Here is a 15,744-nt window from a genome sequence, read left to right as displayed (position 1 = left end):
TCCACTATATCATGTATGTCTCTGTAGTCATTTAAGTGTGAGCACTGGTCAGATTGCTATAATGTTGGTTACTGGAATAACACATACATATACCAGATATATGTGGCAAAATGCTAAACTGATATTTGGACTAAGTGTTTGAGCATGCCCAGTTCAGCCTTCCCATGGCATGTTGTGTGAAAGATGTCTCATTTATCAAAGTGTGTGAGCATGCCCAGTGTGAGCTTTCCATATGTTGAACTCTGCAGCCCATCACATTTGTGGATGAGTGTGAACTTCAACAAATATCTCCTGTTTATGGTTGTGTGTTCTGTGTCATGTTGTGTAGTTACTGTCCAAATGCTTTTTGTGTGAACACAACAGGGATTATACTGGAAATGCAGGTTTTGCATGGGAGAATTTGCATACAATTGTCAACATCCGTTCATACTGACCTAACACTGTAGTACTGTATAGTGTAGTGGTTCAGTACTTTCACTGTGGTGGACAGTATCCTGGGCTTTAGTCCTATCACTGGTTTACATTTCCATAGGGAGCACAACAGCCTGGTTAGGGTCCAGTTGTGCCCATCTGACCATGTTGCATTATGTTCAGATATTAACTAGTTACAACAGCCTCGTCCAACATCATTAGTGTATTCCACAACATAGGTGTACACTGGCAAACACTACCGATGTGCCCTAGGCCATTTCTAATGCTAGTCAGAGAGTGTGTTTGTCCTTCAACACATTGTAAGTGTAGTTTGCCATGACATATGTCATGTTTAGTATACTGTGCCTCTGTCTACCCGTGACATAACAGTGATACCCGGGGTAAACCTACCATCTCCCATCCACTCATTAAGATTCCTGTTGAGGAGAATCAACGAGTGACTCTATGGATAACCTGTACTGGTAGTTTACTCATACGTGGGGGTGGCTTCTGTGTTATGGATAATGCAGTACAGCTTGTCCTATGTATGTCAGTGATGGGGTTCAGGTCCCTCATGTGCATAGCTCACTGCCATTCAGATTGTACAAGGTGCAGCATGTTCATTGATTCCAGCTTGGACATGGCTTTCTACATCAGGCACAGCTTGCGTCTGGGTGGCCAGCATGGCAGTGTGTGGAGTTGCACTCTGTTTAATCAGGCAGCACATTACATCTGTTCAAGCTGTTTGATACTCCTGGTGAGGTACTGTTGTGGACTTTACAGTTGATGGAGGTGTCTGCTGAGGTACACCCCACAGGGGCTGTTGTAGTCAATTGTAATGCTGATGAAGGATAACTGCAGAACCACAATGACCTCCCCTTATCTAGATGCCATAACCTTCATGATTAGGTTGGTATATGGATTGTTTCTGTTAACACTACAGCCACATGTTTGTCCAATGCAGGATATCTATCACCTTGTGTACCCAGGTCTGTCATTACATGTTAAGTATGTAATGGGTTAACACCTATGTGGTAATTGGTGGTCACTTACTGTATATCCACAGAGGTTGACTATACAGTTTTCTCCATTTAACTTGCTGACATGGCTATGGCACCAGTTGTCTGTTTCTATGTGGCCCTTTTGTGGGATGCTTGTGTCAGCTGGAGTGTCAGATATGTTGGGCAGTTTGTAGTCCTCTGCAAACATGTTCAGGCACAGTCCTTACATGTTGGCCTGTACCTATGGGGCATATATATACCAGATGGGGAAGGTCCCAGGACCAAGCTTTGTGGGATACCTGTTATATGTGGTTTGTAGTCTGACATGGCTGCAGCATGTCTGACCATGTCAGTTCTGTCGTTGGTCTGGTTTGCAACCCCTGTAGTGATATAGGGGTATATATATAAGCTGGTGAGCATATCTATATTGAACACGTAGGGTATTGTATGGAAGGCTTTGCAAGGTCCAGCTACGCTGTGTGGACCACATTGCCCTCATCAGTGACCTCAATTACTGTTTCAACTGAGTCACACATATTTAGGGGCAGGGTCTGCACTTAATAAACCCACACTGGGTAGGGTCGGGTGTCAATAGATCCCCAATATCTTTATGTCTGCGGTACATGCTGATCCTTTCCATAGCTGTGCAGACCAAGCTTCTCAGGATTCTGTGGTGGTTGTTTTTAGTATCCATTCAGGCGACACCTTTCTTGAGAATGACCGCTGTTGTTATACACTGCTCTTTGGGTACATATCCTGTGGTAAGGCTGACATAATGTCAGGGAGGCAGCAGTCTGCTGGGAAAGATATTTTGCATTATGGGGAGTTTGCACTGCACCTGTCAGGATGTATGTTGGCAATACGTGTGTGTTTGGTATGTTGTTTGTAATATTTGTGTGATCCAGAGCATATCTGGGAATTCACAACATGCTTCCTACCATCAGTTGCAGCAGCCTTGGGATTATCCTTAGTGTCCTGTACAATATGTATCATAATAGGTTCATAGGTTCATACTAGGCTATCCACCCTAGGGCATTTGTTAGCCTAGCCACAGTGTGTGTGGCTTTTGCCACCCCTTGCTATGTGAATATTATGGCCATTTATGATTTACTTAGCTGTGCCTCTGTCTGGACATGACACAGTAAAGACCCCCAGTGTACATCTACAATTATCCATCCATTTTGCCAACTTCCTGTTGAAGAGTGTCAGTGAGGGTCTCTGACTAACATGTAGTGGTATTCTGTTCCAGGGTGTGGAGAGCCTCAGGGTTAGGTATCTGTCCCTCCAGCACATCCTATTTCATTATGTGTTGAGGTTGACATCTCTGACTCACACAGCTCCGATGGCTTTGAGTTTTCTGGGGTGGAGCATGTCCATTACTTCTGTGTTGGACATGGACTTGTACAACAGACATACAATGCCTCTGTGTAGGCTGTATGTGACTGCATTCAGCTGTGGTGTCTACAGCCAGGCAGCATATGACATATATTTGAGACCCTTTCTAACTCTTGGTGAGGTACCTTTGAGGTCTTTCTAACTGCTGCAGGTGCCAGGTAATGTACATCCCAAATGAGGCATTGTACTACATTATGGGTCTGATAAGGGAACAGTATAGGGGCACAATGACCTTTGTTGACGTAGATGTGACTCCTTTCATGATACAGTGTCCAATATAGACAGTCTTCCTAGCCAGATTGGCAATGTGACTGTCACATAACAGGTTACTGTCCACTTGTGTCACTAGGTCCCTGATTACTCCTTCCATACATAATGGTTTACCACCTATGTGGTAATTTGTGTGTACCTTGTTTTGTATTTGGTGGTACATTCATACTGTCCACTGTCTTCAGGACAGCGGGGTGGGGTTCCTGTGTGTGAGAGTGTGGTCTGTAGCATGCTACAGACTGTACAGCAGTCTTGCCTACGGTTAGTTGCACATGGGTGGACTGCAATGACATAAGCATTTTCAGTTAACTGGACGTATAGGTGTCTGTGCTGAATATGGATACTCACCCTCCTTTTATGTTTTGTTCCAGGTTTTTTGGCCATAACACATGATATGTGGTATTACCTGGTAGTGCTGGTGTGCTGTCACGAGGCTTGCAGCATGTTTCTATCACTGGACAGACATCGATGTTCTCCATACTGGGGAGGGCCTCAGGAGCATGCATATTAAGGTTTACACATCTGGCATTGATCAGCATTACCCTTCTGTTTCTTTCCAGTTTTGTTTTCTATGGTGGTGGGTTAGTCTTTTCGGCCTTGCCTACAAAAGGATCTCTGTAGGTTGCAACAGCCTTAGGCAATATCCAGATGCCCATGGGTAACAGGTGCAAGCCATCCCTGGAACAGCAGCATGTCTCACTATGGAGTCACCTATTACAACTGTATCAGGCATGTTGTTTCTCCTTCTGTCCTGTGACTGTTTGGCACACCAGCTTTGTGTACTATGTGTTACATGTGCTATGTCTGGAGGTTGTTTTATTGAGTGTCTGCTTTGGAGGCTTGTGTTGGTGTTGTGTGTTTGTAATTAGGGCCTCTGGGAATGTTTTTGTGTTTATGTGTTTGGTTTACAGTCGTTGTAGGTCTATGTGGGACTGGGTTTGTGGTGTATGTGGTTACCTTCTCCTCCTGACTAGTTTTGACAGTACTGATTGGGGGTGCTCAGGCTCCGGTTTGGCTACCTGGTTCGTCTATCACATATATTTGTATTTATTGGGGTGAGTTGTTGTTGTGTGTGTGTACTTGGGACAGGTGTCACATTGCCTCTGGATTCACAGATTCTACTTGTTTTGCCTGGCCTTAGTGGATTGTATGTGTGGACACATTTTATTGCCATACTAGTGATCACTGATTACTTCACTTTTTATGTTTGATCTATCATGTGGTAGCTTCCTCATTCTCTTCAATGGTTTAGTAATTGCTGGAGTCCAGCATGCCAGATGCCTGGGTGTATGGCATTGTGTCTTGTTGTTATTTGTGATTGCAGACTCCAAGCATTCTTGGCTGTGTTCATGGAATGCCTGTATAACATGTTCTGCAGTGTGTCCCATATTCTGGACTTGCACAGGGCCTTTCATGGATCCCACATTGGTTTGTAGGGGTGCAAGCTATGCTTTATACATGTGTTTCACTGTGGTATTCTAGCCAGGGACTGGGGTCGGGATGTGTAACTACAGTGTGATTACTCTATGGTCTGGTCTTACCAGTGAGGGATACAATTCTCATCTTGACATCCAGTACACATATTTCTGATTATCACATCCAGTATGCTTACCCCTCTTGTGGAAGTGTTACATTTTGCATGTCCATTTTATTTGATGGATTCTGGGAAATTTTCTACAAATGTGTCGGTGCTAGTATAATACAAAGAGTATAGTGACAAACTTCGCAAAAGCTGACTTCACACTTCTTCAGACTGAGATGGTATCCTTTAAGCCCACTGGGCCAGTGGAAACCACAACACACAATGGTGACTCCTTCACAAACGCTTTCTACGGACATCTCCAAGAAAGCATGGACCATGCAATCACAAATAAAACCAAGACCCTCTCCACCAAGGGAAAGTGGCCTGTGTGGTGGATCCCAGCCATAAACAAACTGTATCACAAAAGAAGGATACTAATGCAAAACAGAGCTAAATCTCCTAAAGGCAAGGCAGCTGTGATCAGCACTAGTAAAAAGCTACATTCTCTCATAAAGACATCCAAGGTCAACTTTGAGACAAAAATCACCAAAGACAATAAAGATAACCACAATGCCTTCTTCAGTTATGTCAGAAACCTGGGTGGGAACCCTCAGATATGCTCAGAGTTGGTACACAACAACATAAATTTCAGTGACCCGACAGATATTGGCAACATTCTGGCAGACAGGTTCAGTGCAATTTTCTCCCTCCCTCACCCCCAAAAGACGATAGTTATCACAGCTGAATGTAACCTCACTGTCATCTCAGATGTCCATGTGAGAGCCGCACTCAGCAAAGACAAAAACACAGCATCAATGGGACCTGATGGTATCCCCAGTTGCATGCTACGTGAACTCCAAGAGGAGCTAAACCCGTATATAAAAATGATATTTAACCTTAGCCTTGCTACAGGATATGTACCTGAACACTGGCGTACAGCAACAGTGGTCCCACTCCACAAAGGAGATGCCTCCACAGACCCTGGGAACTACCACCACACAAGCTTAACCAGCCTTGTCTACAAAGTTATGGAAAGAGTCATTATGGAGCTCTTAAACAGAGACATTGGTGACCTACAGACTCTTGATCCCACCCGGTTCAGCTTTGTAAAGGGCAGATCCTGCCTTTTGAACCTAGTTGACTATTTTGAAACTGTCAGTAGGGCCATTGATGAGGGCTAAGCGGTCCACACAGCCTACCTGCACTTGGCTAAGGCCTTTGACACAATACCCCACTCAGGCATCATAGACAAGCTCAATAGCTGAAATATAAATCCATATGTCACAGGATAGGTTGCAAAATGGCTAAAAAACAGAACCCATAAAGTCGACATTGCAGGTGCCTTGTCAGATTCAAAGCCAGTCACAAGTGGTGTCCCACAGGGATCTGTCCTGGGACACCTCTTATTTGGCATTTACTTTTCAGATGTGAAAGCAAACATAGGAGGGTTGTGGCTGACACAGTTTGCAGATGACTGCAACCTAGGCACCATAGTGAATACATCAACCGGCACACACATCCTACAGAATGCCCTCACAAAAACAGATTGCTGGTGCCGGAATCATGGCCTGAAACTGAATTCAACTGATGTGTAGTCATCCCCTTTGGGAGGAACAAAGTACCCACAAATTAACACATAGACAGCAACCCACGGAGCACAGAAAAAAAATCAGACACCTGGGGACCCATGTAGATAGTGACCTCTCGTTTGACACCCATGTTGCCAAAGTGGTTAGAAAGACTTTCTATCTTGCCCACCTTATCATGAAGGGTTTTCCATCCAGATCAAAGGAGGTCATTGTACCCCTATACTTCTCCCTTATCAGGCCCATGATTGAACACAAAGCCCCATTTGGTATGTACCTCACCCAGCACTTGCAACAGCTGTAGAGACCCCAAAAGCACCTTACCAAGAGGATCAAGGGTCTACAACACATGTCATATGCTTCCAGACTAAAGAAAATCCAGCTCTATTCAGTAGCATACCGCCTACTTACAGGTGACCTATGCCTGACATACAAGACCATGTCCAATCAGGATTTGATGGACATGCTCCACTGCAAGCAATCCAAATCCACCAGAACCATGAGAGCTACCGATTTGAACCTCACCACATACATGTATAGGACATGCTGGAGGGACAGATTCATAACTCAGAGGCTTCTCACACTCTAGCACAGAGTCCCAGTTCATGTTAGACAGAGTCCCTCACTGACTCTCTTCAAGAGAAATATGGACAAGTGGATGTGAGATCGTAGGTTTACCCCAGGGGTCCTCCCTGTGTCACTACTAGACAGAAGCACAGTCAATTAATTCGATTAAGTAAAGGGGTCATAATGTGTCACTACTAAGTCAGAGGCACAATATTCGGAATCTATTCTGTACACTTATTACCACTATAAGGGGTGGCAATAGCCACATCACTATGGCTAGGCTTATAAATGCACTAGGGCATATAGCCTAGTAGTAAACTATGAAACTATGAAACTATGGTGTATGTGTAGGTATTTTCAGTCAAGCAATATAATGTGGTTTGGGGGGGGTTGATATCTTCATGTATTCCAACATAGGCCTGGTGCAGTTCCTGCTATTAGGACAGTTGTCTGCAGCAAGCTATATAGTGGTAGGCAGTTTTAGCCATTGGTATTTGACCATGGCTAATCCATGCTGCTTCTTGTTGTGGTACCAACATGGGGGTGTGGTTATCCATGACATTTATTGCTAGTCACCCTCGTTTTGTAGCTTGTTCCATGTTTTGCAGCTGTACATCACTGTATGAGGTGTGACCTGGTAGTGTTAGGGTGCTGATGTGGGCTTTGACCCAGTTTTCTATTACAGCATTGATATCTACATTCTCTATACTGTGTGCGTTTACACTGCACGCATCTTGCTGTTTATACTTCTGGCATTGGGTAGCATTACATCTAGGTTCCTATCCCTTGTGGTACCTATGAAGGTGGGTTTGTGTTTTTGTGGTTCATGATTGGTGAGGGTGGATGTTAGTCAGGGTCCTCAGGTGTGCATATGGTACATGGTGTTACATTACTTAACACATGGCATTCATGCCTCAGGTGGTGCTGCAGAGCTGCCTCTGTCGGATGCACATACTACACTCCTTGTACATGTTTGGAAGCAGGTTGTGTCATGTGAGGCGTCCCTGTTACCATATGAGTGAGTTGGAGGGGGTATCACTCCCAGTGTTCCTACTGAGCCAGTGTATGTGCTATGCCTTGCCTCTTTGCCAAGGCCAGGGCATACTGGGCATGCCTCCTTCTGCCTACTGGGGCAAGGTCAGGTTGTTCCTCCTCCGAGTCACCCTCTGCCTGTGGTGGCCTTGGCAATGGTGGGGGTATGTTTGGCCCAGCCCTATGCTGGTCCTGCTGCAGCTGTTTCAGCAGGATCATATTATGTAGCATAGCACATATCATGATCATTTGGGTACATGTAGTTGGTGTGTACTGCAAGGCTCCACCAGATATGTCCGGACACCGGAACCGTGACTGAGCAGCCCAAACACACGCTCTATGACATTACGTGTTTGTGCGTGTGCCTCATTATGGCGTTCCTATTCAGGTGTGTGTGCATTTCTGATGGGTGTCATCAGCCACGGCTCAAGTGCATAACCTGCATCCCCCACTAGGTGTCCGTGTGGGAAGTCCCCACTGGCAAATGATTGGTACAGCTGCGTCAGATGCCAGATGTGGGAATCGTGGTAGCTCCCCGGGCAGCCAGCACACACATTCATTATTATGCCCTGGGCATCACACATGACCTGGCAGTTGATGGAGGGGAATCCCTTGCGGTTAATATAGGCTCTACCCCACTCACTGGCTGGTGCTTTGATGCGTATGTGCGTGCAGTCTATTGCACCCGGTACCTCAGGGTATCCCGCTATTTGCTGGAAGAGACGCATATTGCTGGCCACAACCTCAAGGGCATTAGGGAAATATACATGATCACTGACATGTGCTGACATGGCATCCAGGAACTGGTGCAGTACCTTGGAGGCTGATGCCTGTGATATCCCCATCATATCACCAGTTGGTCTCTGGAAGGTACCTGTTGCTAGTATTCTTAGGCCAACACATACCTTGGTTTCCACTGGGATGGGTTCCCCTCTGTTGGTTCTGTGTGTGAGATGTGGCCTGCACAGCTCAACAATTTGCTGCAGAAGGTCTCTGTCCACTCTGTAGCACTCTACTATCTCCAGCTCATGTAACACCCATGGTAGGTGACCCTGGGCCTGTATACTCTTCTCCTTCTCCTCACTTTGGGTTGTCTGTCAGCATCTGCATTGTCACCACCCTCAGCAATTCGTCTATGCCTGATTATAACAGCTATGGCAGCCCCTAGCATTTCTGCTCTGAGTTCAGCTTTTTCAGTTTTCAATTCTGATAGCTTACTCCTTTCTTGCAGTATCTCTTGAGAGAAACACCCTGCACTGCTGTTTGCAGTGTTTTAAGTGCTGGGTTGGGCTTCTAGTCTGCCTGTGTAATTGCCTGCTTCTAATTGTTATCACCAATTAACTCCAGCAGTATTCTCTGACAGCTTCCTTGTAATCTGGTTGTTTCCTTTTTCCTCTCTGTTTCCTCAGGGGGAGCAATGTGCACACCAGCATAAGCACACTCACAGTGACTTAAACGCGCGCACACATACTTACACGGTTTGGACTTGGCTGATTCATGGTAAAACGCGTGCACAGAGCCTTATACATCAGGCAACAGGCTTCCTGATGTTTACATTGCCTTACACACGTGCACGCCCGCGCAAACCGTTTTAAACGGTTTGTGACACGCTCCCACATGGTGAACCTGCCTTACACGCACGCACACGCGCGCATGCACGTATATCAAGAAAGTTTGACTGTAGGGATAGTGTACACCCTCTATTTCTTGACTTTCCTAGTGTTCTGTTGGGACACACCTCTCTCCCTGATGTCTGTCTGTCATCTGTCATGTTACACTGCTCTCCAATGTGATACATTTACTTCTATCATTCCCCTCCGTGATGTCACCTACCTCTTACTCTATTCCTCCCCCTTCTGTAACTCTTACACTACTCGAAAAGTGCTCATTAGCTATGTGGCAGTGTGATTCAGTATTGTAACCCTCATTTACATAGGATTGCCTAGTAATGTTTAGTTACATCTCTTACACTGAGCTCCCCCCCTTGGCAACCACTACACAGTGGCCATATTGTTTTTGGTCTGCTAGTCCCTGCATTGTCATTCCATGTACTACATAAAACCCACAATTGTAGGCTTATAAGCTCGGTTTTCACTTTTAGGCAGCGCACCCTGTTTGCGGGTGCGCTGCAGTTAAACATCAAAATCCCTGAAAAAAAAATGTTATTTTAAATAATTTTGCATCACTTTTAATGCCAATGGCCACATATTTGGCCATTGGCATGCTAGATGACACATATGCAACCTTTATTTGGAGCTGACATAGCTCCATTGTAAATTTTGCAGAAATGTACTCAGTTGTCAGCTGAGTACATTTCTGCAGCTAAAACGTCCGTTACATGGACTGGTTTGGGCTTCCTGGATCGCTCAAATACCTCATTTGCATATCTTTGAGCTGCAAATGAGGTATTGAGCATTTCCACGCCCAGTCCGTGTAAGAGACGTTTTAGCTGTCTCTTACATGGAGGTTTGGGCTGTTCCTGGATCGGGAGGCTTACACGGAGGCTTACACTACTCTTAAACTCCGTGTAAGCCTTCGTGAATCCTGCCCAATATCCCATGAGATTGTTTTGTTGGTTAACAAAAGTTGGAACATTTCAGTCATCAGGTAAGTTTTTATTTAATGCCCCTTGATCTAATTTTCTAAAGGAAGGAATATGACAAATATGTGGTGTCACAGTTAATTTTCTATGCCTGTTTTTTTTATAACTTATTTGAGTTAGAGGGGCACTGTCCCATGTGGTGAATGTGTAATCTGTCCAATCTGAGAAAATTAATGTCATAAAGTTGGATGTTAAGAGGCATTTTATTTACTCTACTTGTACTTTGATTTATGTCATCAGATGTCCTTGTGGCTTATTTTATGTGGGACATCTAAGAAAGCATTTGCTACTCACATAAAGAAGCATCTTAGGTAAATACAAAGCAATCAGTCTGCAGACTGTTACACATGGAGCCAATAACCAGACTAAATGTGAGAGTCAAACTCTATATACTGTGGTGGAAGGTAAGCACCTTAACCATTATGCCAGTCGCTACAATGTTTGCATTCATAATACAGCTAGCCCTTTGGCAATGCATTTTATGGAAGATCAGAGAAGTGATATAAGTGGATGAAGCTCTCTATCACTGAACAAGTTAATTGGAATACCAGATGTGGAAAAACAGTATTTTTTTATTACAGAATTAAAGAGACATTAAGGTTCCAAATGACTTTCACATGAGACAATTCAACAGTGAATAGCAATCTCCTTTATTGCAAAGAGAAACACATATGTGGGAGACAAGGAAATCAAAGTCCTGTCTCCTCAAACTATAGCATGCATGATAATACTTTCTATCATTAGAAACAACATTTATTGTAACAATAACAACACTGCAGCATTAATTTTGCTAAGATTACCTCACTACTTATTTATGACATTCCATACTAAGCACAAGTTCCGAATTCCATAATAGAACTTTCTGCTCAGAACAAATCTTAATACTTTTCTATCATTGTCAGCAGTTAATAATTTAGGCAGAAAGTAAATCAATAGATACAAACTCAAGCACATTGAAAAATCCATTATGTTAATAAAATGTATTACAAATGAAATGCGTACACTAAAATTTTCCCTTCTCTGTACTCCTTGTCATTCACAGAGTACTTTTATTTTGAAATTTAGTGCAATGGTCCCATTTGATCTTAACAACAGATGCAATTGGAAACTTTCTTAAATAGTGATTAATTGCAATTAATTGTTTTAAAAATACATTAAGTGATAGCATGCTTTTTTTGTATAAATGTAATATGTTTTGGCTTTAGTTTTTTATCCTCTCTGAAAGCTTAACACCAGAACACCAGGGAAAATAAACTGCTTATGTGTGTAAGTCATGGTAGTTCTTCTTGAATTCATTTTCATTTATTTTAGAGTGAGTTTTAAAACTATAATGACTATTGGTAGTGAATAACCTTTGGATATTACATTTGAAACAATTGATCTGGTAGAACAATTTATGTGCCATTTCAACAAAGTCAGACTGTGCACTGTCAAACATTATATTGTAAGTGAAATTAATCTATGGTTAAAACACAAACTGAACAGTCAGTTTAGAACAGATGTGATCCTGCCCATATGTGATTAGTACTGCTTCCTAAGGATCGCGAAGGCTACTGGGTCTTACATTGCTCTTAGACTCCCGGTGCAAGCCTTCGTGAATCCTATTATGTGTTAGTACTGCTTCAAGAAAGGTGCAAATATTTTCAATTTCCTTCCATACTAGCCATTATTTTAAAAAGTCACGAATAGCATTGAAGGGCCATAATTATTGGGTATGTGTGATGAAATGGCGGAAATGTCTTGGGATACCATAGCGTGCCTCTTTTGTGTACGAATTCAGTTGCCAATTACTTTGCCTTATTATCCAATTTAAGACTTTCTCAGAGAAAGATTAGAGCATTTGTATCTCGTCTTGGATGTAGTAAGAACATTCACTTACCAGCACTTGCTCTGTATGTAAGTAGCATTTAGAACAGTGATTTCTCTTAGACGTAGATAGAAATATTAGCCAGATTAATCTGGCTATTTTCTACATGTTTGTCAGACTGTCCTACGAGGTATTGTTTTAAAACAGTTTCCTGTGATTTCTGAACTCTTAATTAGCACTGTGTTAAATTGATGAGTATTGTCTTGTGTTTTTATTATTTATTATTAAATATTTTTAAACCTTCAACTGTGGCTGTTTTGTGTAGAGATAATTTAAGATCTAGAGTACGTACGTGTATTTGGTGATACTGTACAAAGCCTCTCCAATCGCCTTGCTGTTTGTCACACTATTGCATAGTAAAATTGGACACCATTTGGTAAGGACCTTTATTAGTAGCTGATAAATAATGGTTGGTGGCAGTGATTTCTACCTTATAAGATCTACTTGCAGAAAGGGGGCATAGCTGGAGGAACATGTGCTAGCCCAACCCCCAGGAGTGTCATCTGTGTGGTTGTATATAAATCATATCTCAAAGTGTGTGTGTGTGTGTTTGTGTGTGTGTGTGTGTGTGTGTGTGTGTGTGTGTGTGTGTGTGTGTGTGTGTGTGTGTGTGTGTGTGTGTGTGTGTGTGTGTGTGTGTGTGTGTGTCATGCTACTTGGACCAGGGACAAAAAGCACTGGTTGGACAGAGAGGTGCTGGAGGTTTTGACTTGACCACTAGGCTGGAATCTGGACCCTATAGCTATGCCAGTGGGGAGTCTTATTGGGGATCTGGAGAGAAGAGAAAAAACCAGCTAGACTGACTGTAATCTCTGTGTTATTTTGTCTTAAAGGAAATTGTACTTCTGTGTGTGTGTGTGCTTGTTATCCTTCCTAATGTGCATACCCCTCACTGTGAATGTTAGTGGTGAAGGGACAGAGTTCCTTGATTAATGTGGGATTGCAGGTGTCACAGTCTATGCAGAGTAACATTAGTGCTACACCTGCAAACCCTCTGAACAATGGACACTGATAGTCACACCTTCTGCACTGGCTGATGACAAACTGGTACTGTGATATAACATGCAACTGTAGACAGTAGTGGGCAGAAGGATGATACATTGTATATATAATATTGTAGATAGATATTATACTGCTATGTGTAATGTGGGAAGGACTGATCTCTTTATATACCAGTTGACTATGTACCCTACAGTAATGACCAATACATTGTCTACCTATAGTCCATGGAAGTACATATGTTTGATATCATCTAGAGGAGTAGCCAGATATACTCTGAAAGCCTTGCAAAGTACAGTTTAGTATTTAAGAGTACATTTTGTAACAGTATGTTGACATTTTCTTTCCTTTATCCTATCACTGTTGTTGTGAGATACCTAAATGTTTGTGAGGAGACATTGTTAGTAACAAACCCCAAGGGGTTTTTCAGGTGTGCATTTGTGGCTCAAACTCTTGTAAGCCAGGGTGGACTTGAATAGAAAAGGTGGTTGGAAAAATTTAGGCTGGGATCATTGATTTGGCAAATAATGTCTACAGTGTAGCTATATGATATAATATAAAGAAGAACATGGACCATTTATGTTTTGCTTCTGTTTCTCAAAAGAGCAGAACCTTAACTGATTGTACATGAAAATAGATAAGGTCTAATCAAGATAATAGACATGTGAGCATACACGGAACAAATAGAAAAGTTAAAGTTAAGTTCTACACTTTTTTTAAATGGATTTACTTAAGTTACTTTGTTGACGAGTTAGTCCCACTAACCCAGTAGCCCTTTCAAGGAAGACCGAGGTGTATTCATGTATCAACTAAGGAGGACAAATTTTGTGGCCAGAAGTATTGGACTCCCTCTACTCTTTCACATAGGGGTTATATGAAGTGCTTCCTGAAGTAATAGGATCTGAATACTGATGTCTTCAATGGAGGGGGATAAGTGGTGGGAGGTAAGGAGGAAACATGAGGGGATGTTCAAATGAAGTGTATTAAAGCAACAAAATGTAATGGTTAAAGATCTGCAGAGTGGAGCACAGGAGGACAATAAGCTTCTTGCAGATGTTTGATCAGCAGACTTAGTGACACTAGTTTGTTTCCTGGATAAAAGGTAGAAAAAGATTATTAGTGCAGTCTGAAATTCAGTTGCATAAATAGTTATCAGTTTGTTCAGAGAAACAACAATATCAAAAGGGACAGAAGAGGTTGCCTCATCAAGAACAATGCAGATATCAGAGTATGGGCATTAGGGAAGTGAGACATTGCAACATCAGCTTATGTGGTGGCAAGTAAAAGGAACAAAGTTAACAATAAGTGAACTTCTGATCAAAATGAATGGCATGAGAGTTAAAGCAAAGGACAATGATAAGTTGTACAGGTATATTAATTTAATTATAAGGAATGAAAAAGAGAGCGTGGAGATTGTTACTGAGACTTGTGGATAATATTAAAATCTATATCTGTTTTGTTTTGCAGTTGAATATAATATCACATGAGATTGTTTTGTTGGTTAAGAAAAGTTGGAACATTTCAGTCATCAGGTAAGTTTTTATTTAATGCCCCTTGATCTAATTTTCTAAAGGAAGGAATATGACAAATATGTGGTGTCACAGTTAATTTTCTATGCCTGTTTTTTTTGTAAGTTATTTGAGTTAGAGGTGCACTGTCCCATGTGATGAATGTGTAATCTGTCCAATTTGAGAAAATTAATGTCATAAAGTTGGATGTTAAGAGACATTTTATTTACTCTACTTGTACTTTGATTTATGTCATCATGTGGCTTATTTTATGTGGGACATCTAAGAAAGCATTTGCTACTCACATAAAGAAGCATCTTAGGTAAATACAAAGCAATCAGTCTGCAGACTGTTACACATGGAGCCAATAACCAGACTAAACGTGAGAATCAAACTCTATAAGCTGTGGTTGGAAGGTAAGCACCTTAACCATTATGTCAGTCGCTATAATGTTTGCATTCATAATACAGCTAGCCCTTTGGCAATGCATTTTATGGAAGATCAGAGAAGTGATATTAGTGGATGAAGCTCTCTATCACTGAACAAGTTAATTGGAATACCAGATGTGGAAAAACAGTATTTTTTTATTACAGAATTAAAGAGACATTAAGGTTCCAAATGACTTTCACATGAGACAATTCAACAGTGAATAGCAATCTCCTTTATTGCAAAGGGAAACACATACGTGGGAGACAAGGAAATCAAGGTCCTGTCTCCTCAAACTATAGCATGCATGATAATACTTTCTATCATTAGAAACATTTATTGTAACAATAACAACACTGCAGCATTAATTTTGCTAAGATTACCTCACTACTTATTTATGACATTCCATACCAAGCACAAGTTCCGAATTCCATAATAGAACTTTCTGCTCAGAACAAATCTTAATACTTTTCTATCATTGTCAGCAGTTAATAATTTAGGCAGAAAGTAAATCAATAGATACAAACTTTAGCACATTGAGAAATCCATTATGTTAAA

This window comes from Protopterus annectens, chromosome 5.part1 (assembly GCF_019279795.1).
Source record: "Protopterus annectens isolate FY-2018-M chromosome 5.part1, PAN1.0, whole genome shotgun sequence".
Taxonomy (NCBI): domain Eukaryota; kingdom Metazoa; phylum Chordata; order Ceratodontiformes; family Protopteridae; genus Protopterus; species Protopterus annectens.
Note: the sequence above shows the minus strand (reverse complement) of the source record.